The 12,246-nt window shown below is 40.2% G+C and overlaps 1 protein-coding gene across 1 annotated transcript in view; it reads right to left on the reverse strand.

Moving 5' to 3' along the window:
• Positions 1-11,224, reverse strand: part of TEKT3 (tektin 3) — a 54,144-nt gene extending 42,920 nt beyond the window's left edge. The window contains exon 1 of the mRNA XM_044250621.1: positions 11,190-11,224. The gene's annotated coding sequence lies outside the window, so the exon portion shown is untranslated. The remainder of the gene's footprint in view (positions 1-11,189) is intronic.
• Positions 11,225-12,246: the final 1,022 nt, after the last annotated feature.

A 12,246-nucleotide genomic window follows, 5' to 3' on the forward strand; every position in this document is an offset into this window, starting at 1 on the left:
AGCTCCCCATCTAAGTATCCTGCTAGGAGTGTGGGGAATGGGAAGGAGGAGTCAAAGGGTAGCTCTTGGAAAACTGATGAAAGAAGGACAGAAGAGGAGAGGTAAAATAGGGATATGGGAGTATGAGTGTAGGGGGAGTAGAGGGGAAATGTTTAGGAAAATAAAATAGAAAGCATTGCCTTTATAGTCAGCTGTCTCTAATCTGCCCACTCTTTCTAAGGCCTTTTAATTCCATAATTCTGTTTTATGGCAATTTATATGGGGAAACTGGAAATATTGCTTTGTAAAAATGTGAGACTCTAAATTATAGAATAATGTAAGCTCTAAATTGCAGTCTAAAATTAGAGAATAATGTAAGTTCTTAAAATGTATTCTTTATCATTGGTTCTCAGAAATTACTTAGAAACAGATGTACATCGTTTCATTCAAATTCGTGCCATCCATGTCAATGGCTGTATTTTCCTTGAGTGCCGTGCTGATTATCAGTACTTTTGGAAACAGCAATGTTAACCTGTAACTGGAAATGGGATCCATGTTGACTTAATGTACAGAATACAACACTCATATTTACAGAAGAGTGCTTCACAGAGGACTGATTGGGAAACTTGATTGAGCGTGTGATGCATCCGTTGAGAATTTTATCATTTACAACCCTAGTAAGGTGATATCAGCTGTCACTGTTATGTTTTGCTTTTGTTACTAAGCTATTTGTAGGGTGTGTATCACCATCAGCTTTTTTAACTGAACAGACTTTCTCATAGCATGATATTGCAGGGCACGTCTTGTTGGGAGTACCTCCAGAGATCCAAAGGTACATAGACTCACCCAAGTTTTAATACCATCTTCTAGCTCCCTTGTTTAGCAGGTGAAGAACTGTGATCCTAGAGGTTAAATGACATGCCCAGCATTACATTTTTGCTGTGCCCTCCTGATCAAGTGGGAAGCAGTAGGCTCCCATGGGGCTCCCTTTCCTTGTGTTTCCATCAGAGTCATTATCCCATTGTCATAGGTCTTTATATGTCTTCTCTCCCATGAGACTATGAGTCCTATGAGGACAGGAACAATGGGTCTCCAACCTTAGTCACAAGAATCATTTTGGAAGTCATTCATGCTGTTGAGTGAAGTTCCAACACACATCTTCATTTTTGTCTTACCTATTAACATAAAGGGATGTATCAGATAGCATTCAGGTTGGAACTCCCCTTGTTCAGCAACTGCAACTATAGGTTGGCCAGAGATAGAAGAGTTTAGCAAAAATCAATAAAAGCACTCTGTGAAAATCAATTGGCTATGTGGAACTTACAACACAGAGTATTGTATAGCTTATTATTATTTACAAATTGTGTGCTGTATATCCTTTATATCATTAAAACATATAATAAAGTTGTGTATGTATATATGAATACCTTTTCCCTAGAGAGCAAGTTGTTAAATGTTTGTATGGCTGTAAGTGGGTCCCTGTTCCCATCTTTAAAGAAATTACTGTCTAGGACATGGGAAAGCCCCTTGGGGCAGGATCCAGTGTGGTTAGAGTCCCCAAAAGAGGACTTCCAGCCAGAGATTCCTAAAAGGTTAGTGTATAGGTAACATGGAATATCATATAGCTCTTTAAACTGAGGAGAGGTTGTGGAAATAAAAATGGAGCTGACTATAGCAGATGCTGTTAGTGCTACAGTCCACATTCCCTCACATGCTTTGACCATTTCTTTTTTTTTTTTTTTTAAGATTTTATTTATTTATTTGAGAAAGAGAGCACATGAAAGAAAGCATGAGCAGTGGGGAGGGACAGAGGGAGAAGCAGACTCCCCACTGAGCAGAGAGCCCAATGTGAGACTTGATCCCAGGACCCTGAGACATGACCTGAGTGGAAAGTAGATGCTTAACCGACTGAGTCACCCAGGCACTCCTGCTTTGACCATTTCTTAAGCACAGCCTTTTAGTGTGCTTTCCCCTATAACAGTGGACTCTACGTCTCCTTGAAGAAGGACTGCCTTTGACTAGCAGCATCTACTTTGCCAACTTAAGAAAAGCTGGAAATGTCTAGGAATTTGTGCCTTGAGCCAACCCTTGCCCAAAGATCAATGAGTTCAGGGTTATAAATACCCCAGTTCCCTTGCCCTCACTGGGACAGCTCTGAGAAGTGACCCATCCTGTCTCCAGAGCTCCCCCTCTGGGGTTAAACCAAACCTACCCTTCTGGGATTTGGCTTGATACCAATACTTGATACTCCTGCATCGCCTGACTTCCCATCTAGATATCCAGATCCCACTTCCTCATTTCCCTACTAGTTTTTCCAGGGGAACACTTTCTGATGAATGATTTTCACACTAATCCTCAGGGTGGTTTCTTGGGAACCCATCCTATAATGGTGGCCATGCTTCCTGTGATATCCTATTCACCCCCATCCAGCACTCCCAGCTACAGCTGATTAGACCACAGGTGGGCACTTAGCTCAAAGGTAGCCAATCTGTAGTCTGGCCAGCAGACTGAGATAACCTAGCACAAAAGCCAACGTAACTAGATCCTCTCTCTTGGAATGTTTGATTTTGTGTCATATAGAGAGTAGCTGAGTCAGCATATTTGATGGTGCAAAATTCTAGATTCATAGATTTGGACTGCCAGGGAGCCATAAGACCTTGTCATCGAGGTCCTATTACATCCTCAGTGACTCTCCAGTTTGAAAATATTTTCCCATTTCCATGAGATTTCTTATTTGTACATTCTCCTTCCCATAGCCCTCATTATTCAAGGTAATTGGGTATCTCTATTTTCCAAAGAGCCTAAAACACAGGCTAGGAATCATCTCATGGATAGCCCCAATTTTCTGGCCACTCACTGCCAAATTCTTCAGGGAAAGTTTCCTGAGAATTATCTAGAAGGCCATGATGATTTGAATAGAAACAAGCCAAATTAGTATGCAAATAAGTTGAATAACAAAGATGGAAGGAAATCTGTTTGAGATACTGAAAAGCCGAAAGGAGGCAGACCAGCACTCATGCTTGAGGTAGAAAAGCATTTGTACCCCTTTCAGACTTGCATAACTCTTTCTGTCCCTTGCAGCAGCCAAGATGAAGTTCCCAAGCTCAGGAGGAGACCGAGAGGGCAAAGAAAGAGTCAAAAGTCTACCAACCAGGAGTGTGGAGGGAACCATATAAACCATGAATGTGGAGCCCTTTGGTTTAGAGACGGCTCTTGAGCCTTTGGATGCCTTTAGTTCAGTGATGAAGGGATCAGACTAAAATGGAAACTGAGGTGTGTTCTCTGGGACATGGAGGCCAGGTAGGACATGGAGTTGAGTGGTACTTACACTACAGCCTTTCATGTCAGAATGTTAGGCCAGAATTTTACAGATGCAACCAAATGCAAACCAACAGAATTCAAGCTTGCCTGGAATCAACATCATCTCTCCTCCCCCACCCCACACTTCTCTAGAGTGCTCATAAAAATACCAATGCTCTTCATAAGCCGATAATTAGCTCATCTGAGTCACAATGCATAGACGTCTTTCCTTGGCTAGAACATTCCCAAGTACTGAGCATGACACATCAGAATTGCCCAGAGAGCTTTTAAAATGCAGATTTCAGGGTCTCATCCCAAGAGGATCTGATTCAGTAAATCTAGGGTGGGGTCTGAGAATCCATACAAACTTTACTGCAAAGGAGTTTGCCTGGATTTGAGCAATAAGAAAATTTTGTTTAAATGACCCTTATTTTAATCTTGGGGATCTTTTTTAATTGAAGTACAACTAACATATAGTATTTTATTAGTTTTGGGTGTACGGTATAATCAGGGGATTTTTAAAGGCAAAGAACACATTCTGTCTTTTGATTTCCTTTGTTTGACAGAGGTATTTCTAAACTTAACCTACATGGTAAATAAGTTATTGTTTTTCCTGCTTGTGAATAGGATTTTTAAAAATATTTACTTATATTTCTAATTCAAAGTAAGTTTGATTTTTTCGTAAGTATCCAAGAGGAATTTTTTTTATTATTTTTACTAACATATAATGTATTATTTGCCCCAGGGTACAGATCTGTGAATTGTCAGGCTTATGCATTTCACATCACTCACCATAGCACATACCCTCCCCAATGTCCATAACCCAACCACCCTCTTCATACACCCTCCACCAGCAACCCTCTGTTTTGTAAGATTAAGAGTCTCTTATGGCTTGTCTCCTTCCTGATCCCATCTTGTTTCATTTCTTCCTTCTCTACCCTCTAAGTCCCCCACCTTGCCTCTCAAACTCCTCATATCAGGGAAATCATATGATAATTGTCTTTCTCTGATTGACTTACTTTGCTCAACATAATACCCTCTAGTTCCATCCATGTCATTGCAAATGGCAAGATTTCATTTCTTTTGATGGCTGCATAGTATTCCATTGTGTATATATACCACATCTTATTTATCTACTCATTTGTTGATGGATATCTGGCTTCTTTCCATAGTTCGGCTATTGTGGACATTGCTGCTATAAACATTTGGGTGCATGTGCCCCTTCGGATGACTACATTTTTATCTTTAGGGTAAATATCCAGTAGTGTGATTGCTGGGTCGTAGGGTAGCTCTATTTTCAACTTTTTGAGGAAACTCCATGCTGTTTTCCAGAGTGACTGCACCAGCTTGCATTCCCACCACAGGAGGAATTTTTATGTCTCTTCTGTTTCCTCCTCCCCCCCCTCGCCCCGGCCAGATTTGGGAGACCCATCACCAATGTCCTTGGGTGTCTTTCCTATGCCCAAGAGGCCTGGTGTGAGCATTCTCCCTGGAGTTTTATTTCTAGTCTTCTGCAAATAGTTCATCCAGGCAAATTGAGCAGGGATGGACATATTATCGCTGAACAAAGCCTACCTAGGTAGTTCCATCTTCCCTCTGCTTGATCGGACCCTGGCTACAAAGCATCCATCCCTCACTGCTTTAAGGTTTCCCTACAAAAGAATTTTCAAGATAATAGTTAGAACCAAAAAACAAATTTCATCATGCGTCAAGATATTCTGATGTATTCTCATTTGCATAAATACCTGGAGCCTGCTTACACACATCTGCTGAGAATATACACCTCTATATTCTCTCTTATCTCTCTATCTCTGTCTATCTCTCTATCGTATGTGTGTGTGCACACATACCTACACATACACATGCATACACCTATGTATTCTCTACTCCCTTAGGAATCATTTGAGTCTAAAGTGAGAATCATCAACTCCACACTGTATTATTTCTTCTCACTTTATTCAGAACAGCATTTCCTTTTCTTTCAATTGATTGAATTGCCAATCAGTTAAAAGGAAAGGAGAAAGACAGTGAGCAACTCTATGATCTGTGAGTGGTCTCAGGCCACCTGTCCTCCCCCAGGGACAAGAGGTATTACAGTGGCCCAAGAAACATGTGTCCTCCTGTTTTCTTCCACCCTACCATTCAAAATCGCCAGTGCTCTGAGAACACAAGGCTGTGACCATGAACTCAAAAAGGGATCATCTATTGCTTATCCTATGAAGGAATGCAGCTCCACAGAGACCCCACTGCCATGATAGCTGGTCCTCAAGGACAGCGTCTGAGTTGCACTTGTGCACTGTGGGTCGGACAGCCATGCTCTAGACAGGTCAGAAATGTGCTGCCTTCAGCAACTGGGAGGATGTTTGGCCTTTTGCCTCTAGCTTGGAATGCTTCTGTGTAACCCAAATGCCTGCTTTCCTCTTCTCTACAGGCTGTGGTGCAGAAATGGTTGGGAAACACTGCTCTAGACACACATCTGCTAGGCATTTCTGAAGACCACAGTCATCTACCATGGTGGCTTCCCACACCCCCATCCAGGGCAGTGACCACAGCTAGGGAGATGTTTTTTACCTAAGGTGCCCCCATCCCTCTTGGTAAGAACATAGCCCCAGTAATAAGACAGACCCAACCAGTAGTCTTGGTTTTGCCCTCCACTGGTGAATGACAATGACCAAGTCATAACATCTCTGAGACCTGGTTTCCTTATCTATTAAGTGGGGAGCGTAACACCACCTTCACAGATGGTTATGCAAATTAAATGGGAACACAGGTGAAATAAGAGCTCCCCTTTTCCTCAGAGGAGTACATCACTGTTCCTGCAGAACAAGGGAAGTGTAACGATGGAAGGTTCCTGAACCTCCATAGCCACACGTGGTGGCTATTTTCTCCTGGCCTCCCCCTCCCACAGCAGCTTAGCAGGAAAAGAAGCATCGCATTATCTTGCAGCAGAAACATGGCAAGACAGAATTTAATTATATGTGGCTGCAAGTTAGCCACAACATTGGATGAAGTCATCAGTTCTTACAGAAAATGACCAAGGCTTCTTGAAAGGTGACAACTATTTTTAAATAACTAGACTTTCTTAAAAAAATGTTTTCTCTGTCCTCTCAGTTTAAGGCAGATTGGCCCAAGGCCTAATTTAGATCAGGGTTTCTTATGAGTGCTAGAGCTGATCTTTCTTCCCCTGGTTCTCTATCCCTAGAGTTCTTGTGCACTTCCAAGCACACAACTTAGAAATAACAATGGAAATATATAACTGAAGCACACTTCCAGGAAGTTTAAATAACTCATTGGGTGCTGCACTCTTTTGGGGAGGTTATCTAAGAGAGCCAAGAAGAGACTGCAGAGGACGGGGTCACAGTGAGTGTGAGGGTCATTCTCAGAAAACACAGAGAATTGAGAAGGACAGGAGTGTCTGCTGGGTCTGGGTCACCAGCTGAGGTGCAACACAGCAGCTTTCTCCAGCCCAGTGGAGACTTCCAGACTAGTAAACAAGCCTACTGGAGGCATTGGGATACTTTCCAAGGGGGCATGTCAGCACTAAGCATCAATTTCCAGTCTTCAGCTTCCTACAACTAATTCCTACAACTGATTGCCTTGAGGGGAACAGGGTCAAGGGGTCCTCCTGGTTCCCTCACCCTTTCACTAAGACCCTTCTTACTTTCAATAGTGTATTGGCCTCAGGTGTGAAACAATCCAGGGTACCAAATGAAGGTAAATCCCAAAGACTTGGCAGTGGTTCAGAAAAGATATCACTGTAATAATTAGATAATGAATAATTTTGCCAATCTAGTGATTTTTAGTTCATTTCCTACAAAATTGAAGGAAGAACTAAACAGTTGTCTATCCATCAAATAATTTTTGATGATTGATGACCTTGTTAATTGGGACATATCACTCAGAAAGAGTTATATTTTAAGTTGAGTAACATTGATATAAGCATTCTCCTTATAGCCCCATCTAATTTGTGTGAACAAAATTTCTCAATATCAGTCAGCATCCATTAAAAATGAGACATTAGCACAGAAATAACAGTGAAATTCAGCTCAGTTTAGCTGTGCTATGTGTGCTAATAGTAAAATAAGTAAATCATGTCCCATCCATCTCATGGAAGTGTGCATTTCCAGTAAAATGTTGCTTTGAGAGTATCATAATGGGATAAATTTCTGGTTTTTAGGTGAATAGTACACCAGTAATTAAAAGTTTGACATTTTTCTATTTGGAGCCTTATCTAATGGAGTTATAAAGATTTTAAAATCATTAAATTCCACTTATATATACATATTTCTATTTTGTTTATATTTTCTTTTTGTTTCATTTATAAACAAATTTTGGGAGAGAAACACAAGAGGGCAGTCAATGGGAGATTTTTCCAAGCCTAAATACACATTACATTAAAATGCATTTTTGTGGAAGAAGTGGAATAGGAAAATGAGCTCAAAGAATTGATGTAAAACTTCTGACCATTAAGAAAAGCTTGTTCTCAAATTAAATCTTTAAAAAGAAAAAATAATCTTTTTTGTTTATTTTTAAATGGGTGATGGGGTGGATATCATTCATTATGTATTTAACTGGATATATTAAAAACAATGATATAACAACTTTATCAATATTGACAGTACGTAAAAATTATTTCTTTGCAACTACTTAAACTTATAGGGGTTTTTTTGCACATCAACTTTAAAAAGTGCAAGAGAGTACAAAATTTTTCCAAAAAATGTTTAAGTTTACATGAGCTCCATATTTTGAAGACTGTGGCTCTAATGTGCCCAGATGGTGTTGATTTGTCTGCTCCTATCCCTTCCTCCCAAGGAATTCCTGCCCACATTTTAGCATTCAAACCCAAAGTTGCTCATCACTGTCCTGTCACCCAGGGATAGGCTTGTAATGATCTTTTCAAGAAGAAGACACATTCTGGCATTCTACTTTTTAGTCAATATTTTTCTACAAAACGTAGAAATAATATGAAAGGTTGTGGTACCCTTTTCAGGACATTACCTTGAGATAAAAGAAGCGACAGAACTGTTATCCAAAACTAGCTACAGTAAGTGAAGCTCCTGATAAACACAAACTACAACTGGGATGGAAGAAAAGATTACTCTGGAAGAGGAGGGAGGCATGGTGGCCCCCGCCTGTGCTTGGGCAGGAACTAGAAGGGAGAGAACAGAAAAAGGATGTGAAGGGAAACATGCCAGGACAGCTGCTAAGCACAAATCCCTCCCCTACCCATGCTCAGTGTTCTCAGGACTTGCATATGAGCCTGCCCCTTACCAGTGTCACCATGAGTCAACCTGATTAGCTCCTACCAAAAAGTGGACATTGGAGTGAATGCAACTGACTTGTAACACATTCATCCCAATGTTGAGACATGAGCAGGAAGTAGCCGCAGGAGGCATTGAGCCCCATGAGATCAGGGAGGGGCCTTGATTTTCCAAAATAGACCACCAGAAGCAGAAGCTAGACATGCTGTAGGAAAGCTTCATCAGCTGCACAGTGCTGCTATGGCCTGATCGTGTTTGCTGTCAATGGGATAGAAGAAACAAATTGAACTGCACAGACCAATGGCTTAGATCATGTGAATATCACAAGTACACCACATTACAAAATCCTTGCTCTTCTTATACAGGCATAGTCCTGGAGCACCCTCTGAAGAATTTTTGCTTTAGCATGGCTGCCTTCATGATGGGAGGATTTTGTTCACAGGTAATTAGTAATCAAAGCAAGCATGGGTTCACCCCCACCTAACCCATGGCCGCAGACTTGCTGCTCCAAGTGTGGTCTGTAGACCACCAGCCACAGTATCCCCTGAGAGGTTATAAGAAATGCAGAGCCTAAGAGTATGCCTTTATGACAAATGGACAGAATCCGAAGTTTTATGGCACATCTAGGTGAGCTGTATGTGCACTAGAGTTTGAGAAGCACTTGACAACATGGTACAACTATTCTGAACATAACTCAATAGATGAGATGAGGGTTGAATGCTTGATGTTCACTGCACAAACCAGTATCTTTCTTGAGAATCATCACTGAGAAACAACAGTGATCAAGGAAACCAGATCTTGGTTGTCATCCTTCCTGGGGTTTTGCATAATAATATACCAATTGGACAAAAATTTTGTTTCTAGTGTCTGGAGCAGCTTGGATTTTTGGTAAACTGTAAGAGTATAATGCATGGGCACAACACAAGAAAAGGAAGCCACACACCAATATCCCTTATGAATATAGATGCAAAATTCCTCAACAAAATGCTAGCAATCCAAATGTGACAAAAATACTATACAGCATGATCGAGAAATTCATCCCTGAAATTCAAGTGTAATTCAATATTTAAGAAGCAACTGATGTAAATCACTACATTAATAGAACAAAGGGGGGGGGAAACACATGATCATCTCCATTGATGCATAAAAATATTTGACAAAATCTAACACCCTGCCCTGGTTTAAAAAAAAAAAAAACCCACTGAGAAAACTGGTAGTAGAAAGTAACTTTCTCAACAGGATAAAGAGCATTTACTGTAACTAACATCACACTCAATAGTCTTTCAATAGTGAAAGACTGCATGTTTTCCTCTTAATATAGAGTACAAGACAAGGATACCCACTTTCACTCCTGCTACACAACATTGTACTAGAAGTTCTAACCAGAGCAGGTAGGCAATAAAAAGAGATAAAATGTGTCCCGATAGGAGAGGAAGAAGTAAAACTACTTCTATTCACAAGTGACATGACCCTATATTCAGAAAGTCCCAAAGAACCCAAAGAAAAACTTGTAGAGCAACAAATGAAGTCAGCAAAGTTGTAGGGCACAAGATCAACACCCAAAAATCGTTTGTGATTTCATACACCAACAATGAACAACCTGAAAAGATAATGAATAAAACAATTCCATTTACAACAGCACCCAAAAATATAAAATACATAGGCATAATTTTAATGAAGGAGGTGGAAGAGCTGTGAGTTGAAAGCCACTAAGTATTACTGAAAGAAATGAAACAAGACCTAAATGAATAGAAAGCAAACACATTCCTGGACTGGTTATTGTTAAGATGGCAGATTATCCAAAGTGATTTACAGAGTCAATGCAATCCCTTTCAAAATTCCAATGGCCCTTTTTGCAGAAATGCAAAAGCCGGTCCTCCAATTTATGTGGAATCCCCAGGAGCCCAAAATAGCCCAAAAAAAGTAAAAATGCAGAACTTTAGAAGACTCACACTCCTTGATTTCAAAACTTACTGCATAGCAACAGTAATCAAGACAGTGTCATACTGGCATAAGGAAAAATACACTCTATGAAATAGAACTGGGAGTCCAGAAATAATCTCACATATCTATGGGCAGAGGATTTTCAACAGGTGTGCAAAGATCATTTGATGGGAAAGAAAACAGTCTCTTCCACATACTGTCCTGGGTCCACTGGGTATCTACAGGCAAAAGAATGAAGTTGGACACCTACCTCATTTCGTATACAAAAATTAACCAAAATGGTCCAACGACCTAAATACAAAAGCAAAACCATAAGCCTCTTAGAAGAAAGCATAGTAGTAAATTTTTACAACCTTGGATTTGGCAATGGATGAGAGAATTACTTTGTTTGCACACTGACTGCAAAATTTTCCATCTATAAAATTTTACTGAGTCCCTTAAGAAACTTGAATTTGCTTAAGACAAAATTACTACAAAATAGCAAGTATATGTTGAGTGGTCCTATGACCCACACAGGACGGTGTACTTCACCTCTATTATGTCACTGAAATTCAAAAACCCTGTACAAAGGGGGCAGTATTATTAACCCCATTTTAAAGGGGAGAAAAAAAAACCAAGATTTTAGAGCTAAATTAGTCTGTACAGAGTTAAGCATTTACTATATTATGGTGCTAGAATTTGATTCTACCCTTCTCAGATACTTACCAGTTTGCTTCCTCATAAGAAACCTGGTTTTTACTTAGTGTTAGCTCTCTGGGGATGCTTGGCTCTTAAGTCTTGGTGAGATCCATCAGGCATGACATCGGGTGTGGCAAGAGAAAGCACGCCATCATCCTCTGCCTGGAAACCAGAACAGCCAATATGGATTATTGTGGACTCTTTACATGGGACTTCAAGTGATGACATCAGTCAAGAGGGACTAGGGTATGTTATGAAATATCACACGACCCAGAGCTTGAGGCTACTGGGTCAAAGGGGAGGCTTTACCTGTTTTCCACTCAGATGTTTGTTTAATTAAAAATAACTGTGAGATTTAAGAATGTGTTCTTGGGTTTAAATATAAACTAAAATATAAGCTAATATTTAATGAATGGTATGTTTGTTAGAGATGCCCCAGGCTCTCCTAGATCCACCAGAAGGGGCTCAGGCCAACACAAGACCTCAAGAAAGGAGACAATTAGTGCATTTTTACTTGGTTTACTTCGGTTTCACAGTAGCCACACATATAGACCACCCCAAATTTAACCTCGACGGTTACACAAATAAAGAAATAGTAGAATTTAGGACTAGAAGAAAGGTCAAGTGGCTCTATTTTTCTTTCTATCTTATTCTGGAACCAACATTTTGTTCCACAGGAAGTGAAAAGTATATATACTTGTACTTTTCTTCTGGAAAAAGTTCATCACTGACCTCTTCTTCTTGCTCTGCAAAGAATATTAGAAATCTAAGGAAACTCAAAAATTATACAGTTCAGTCTCATTTCATCACAAAAAAGGAAACCAAAATGAAGCCCGGGGAGTTTCAGTGGGTTGGCCAAAGTCATACTGCTGGAAGAACCTGGACCGGAACTAGGTGCTCTGACCCCAGGAAACATTTCCCAACACCGCTGAATATGTTTTTATCATATTTTTAATTTTTTTTAAGATTTTATTTATTTTATTTCAGAGAGCGAGAGCACGTGCATGAGAGTGAAGAAAGGAGAAGGAAGGGAGAGAATTTCAAGCATGCTCTGTGCTGACTACAGAGCCTGATGCAAGGCTCA

This window comes from Neovison vison, chromosome 5, assembly GCF_020171115.1.
Source record: "Neovison vison isolate M4711 chromosome 5, ASM_NN_V1, whole genome shotgun sequence".
Lineage (NCBI taxonomy): Eukaryota > Metazoa > Chordata > Mammalia > Carnivora > Mustelidae > Neogale > Neogale vison.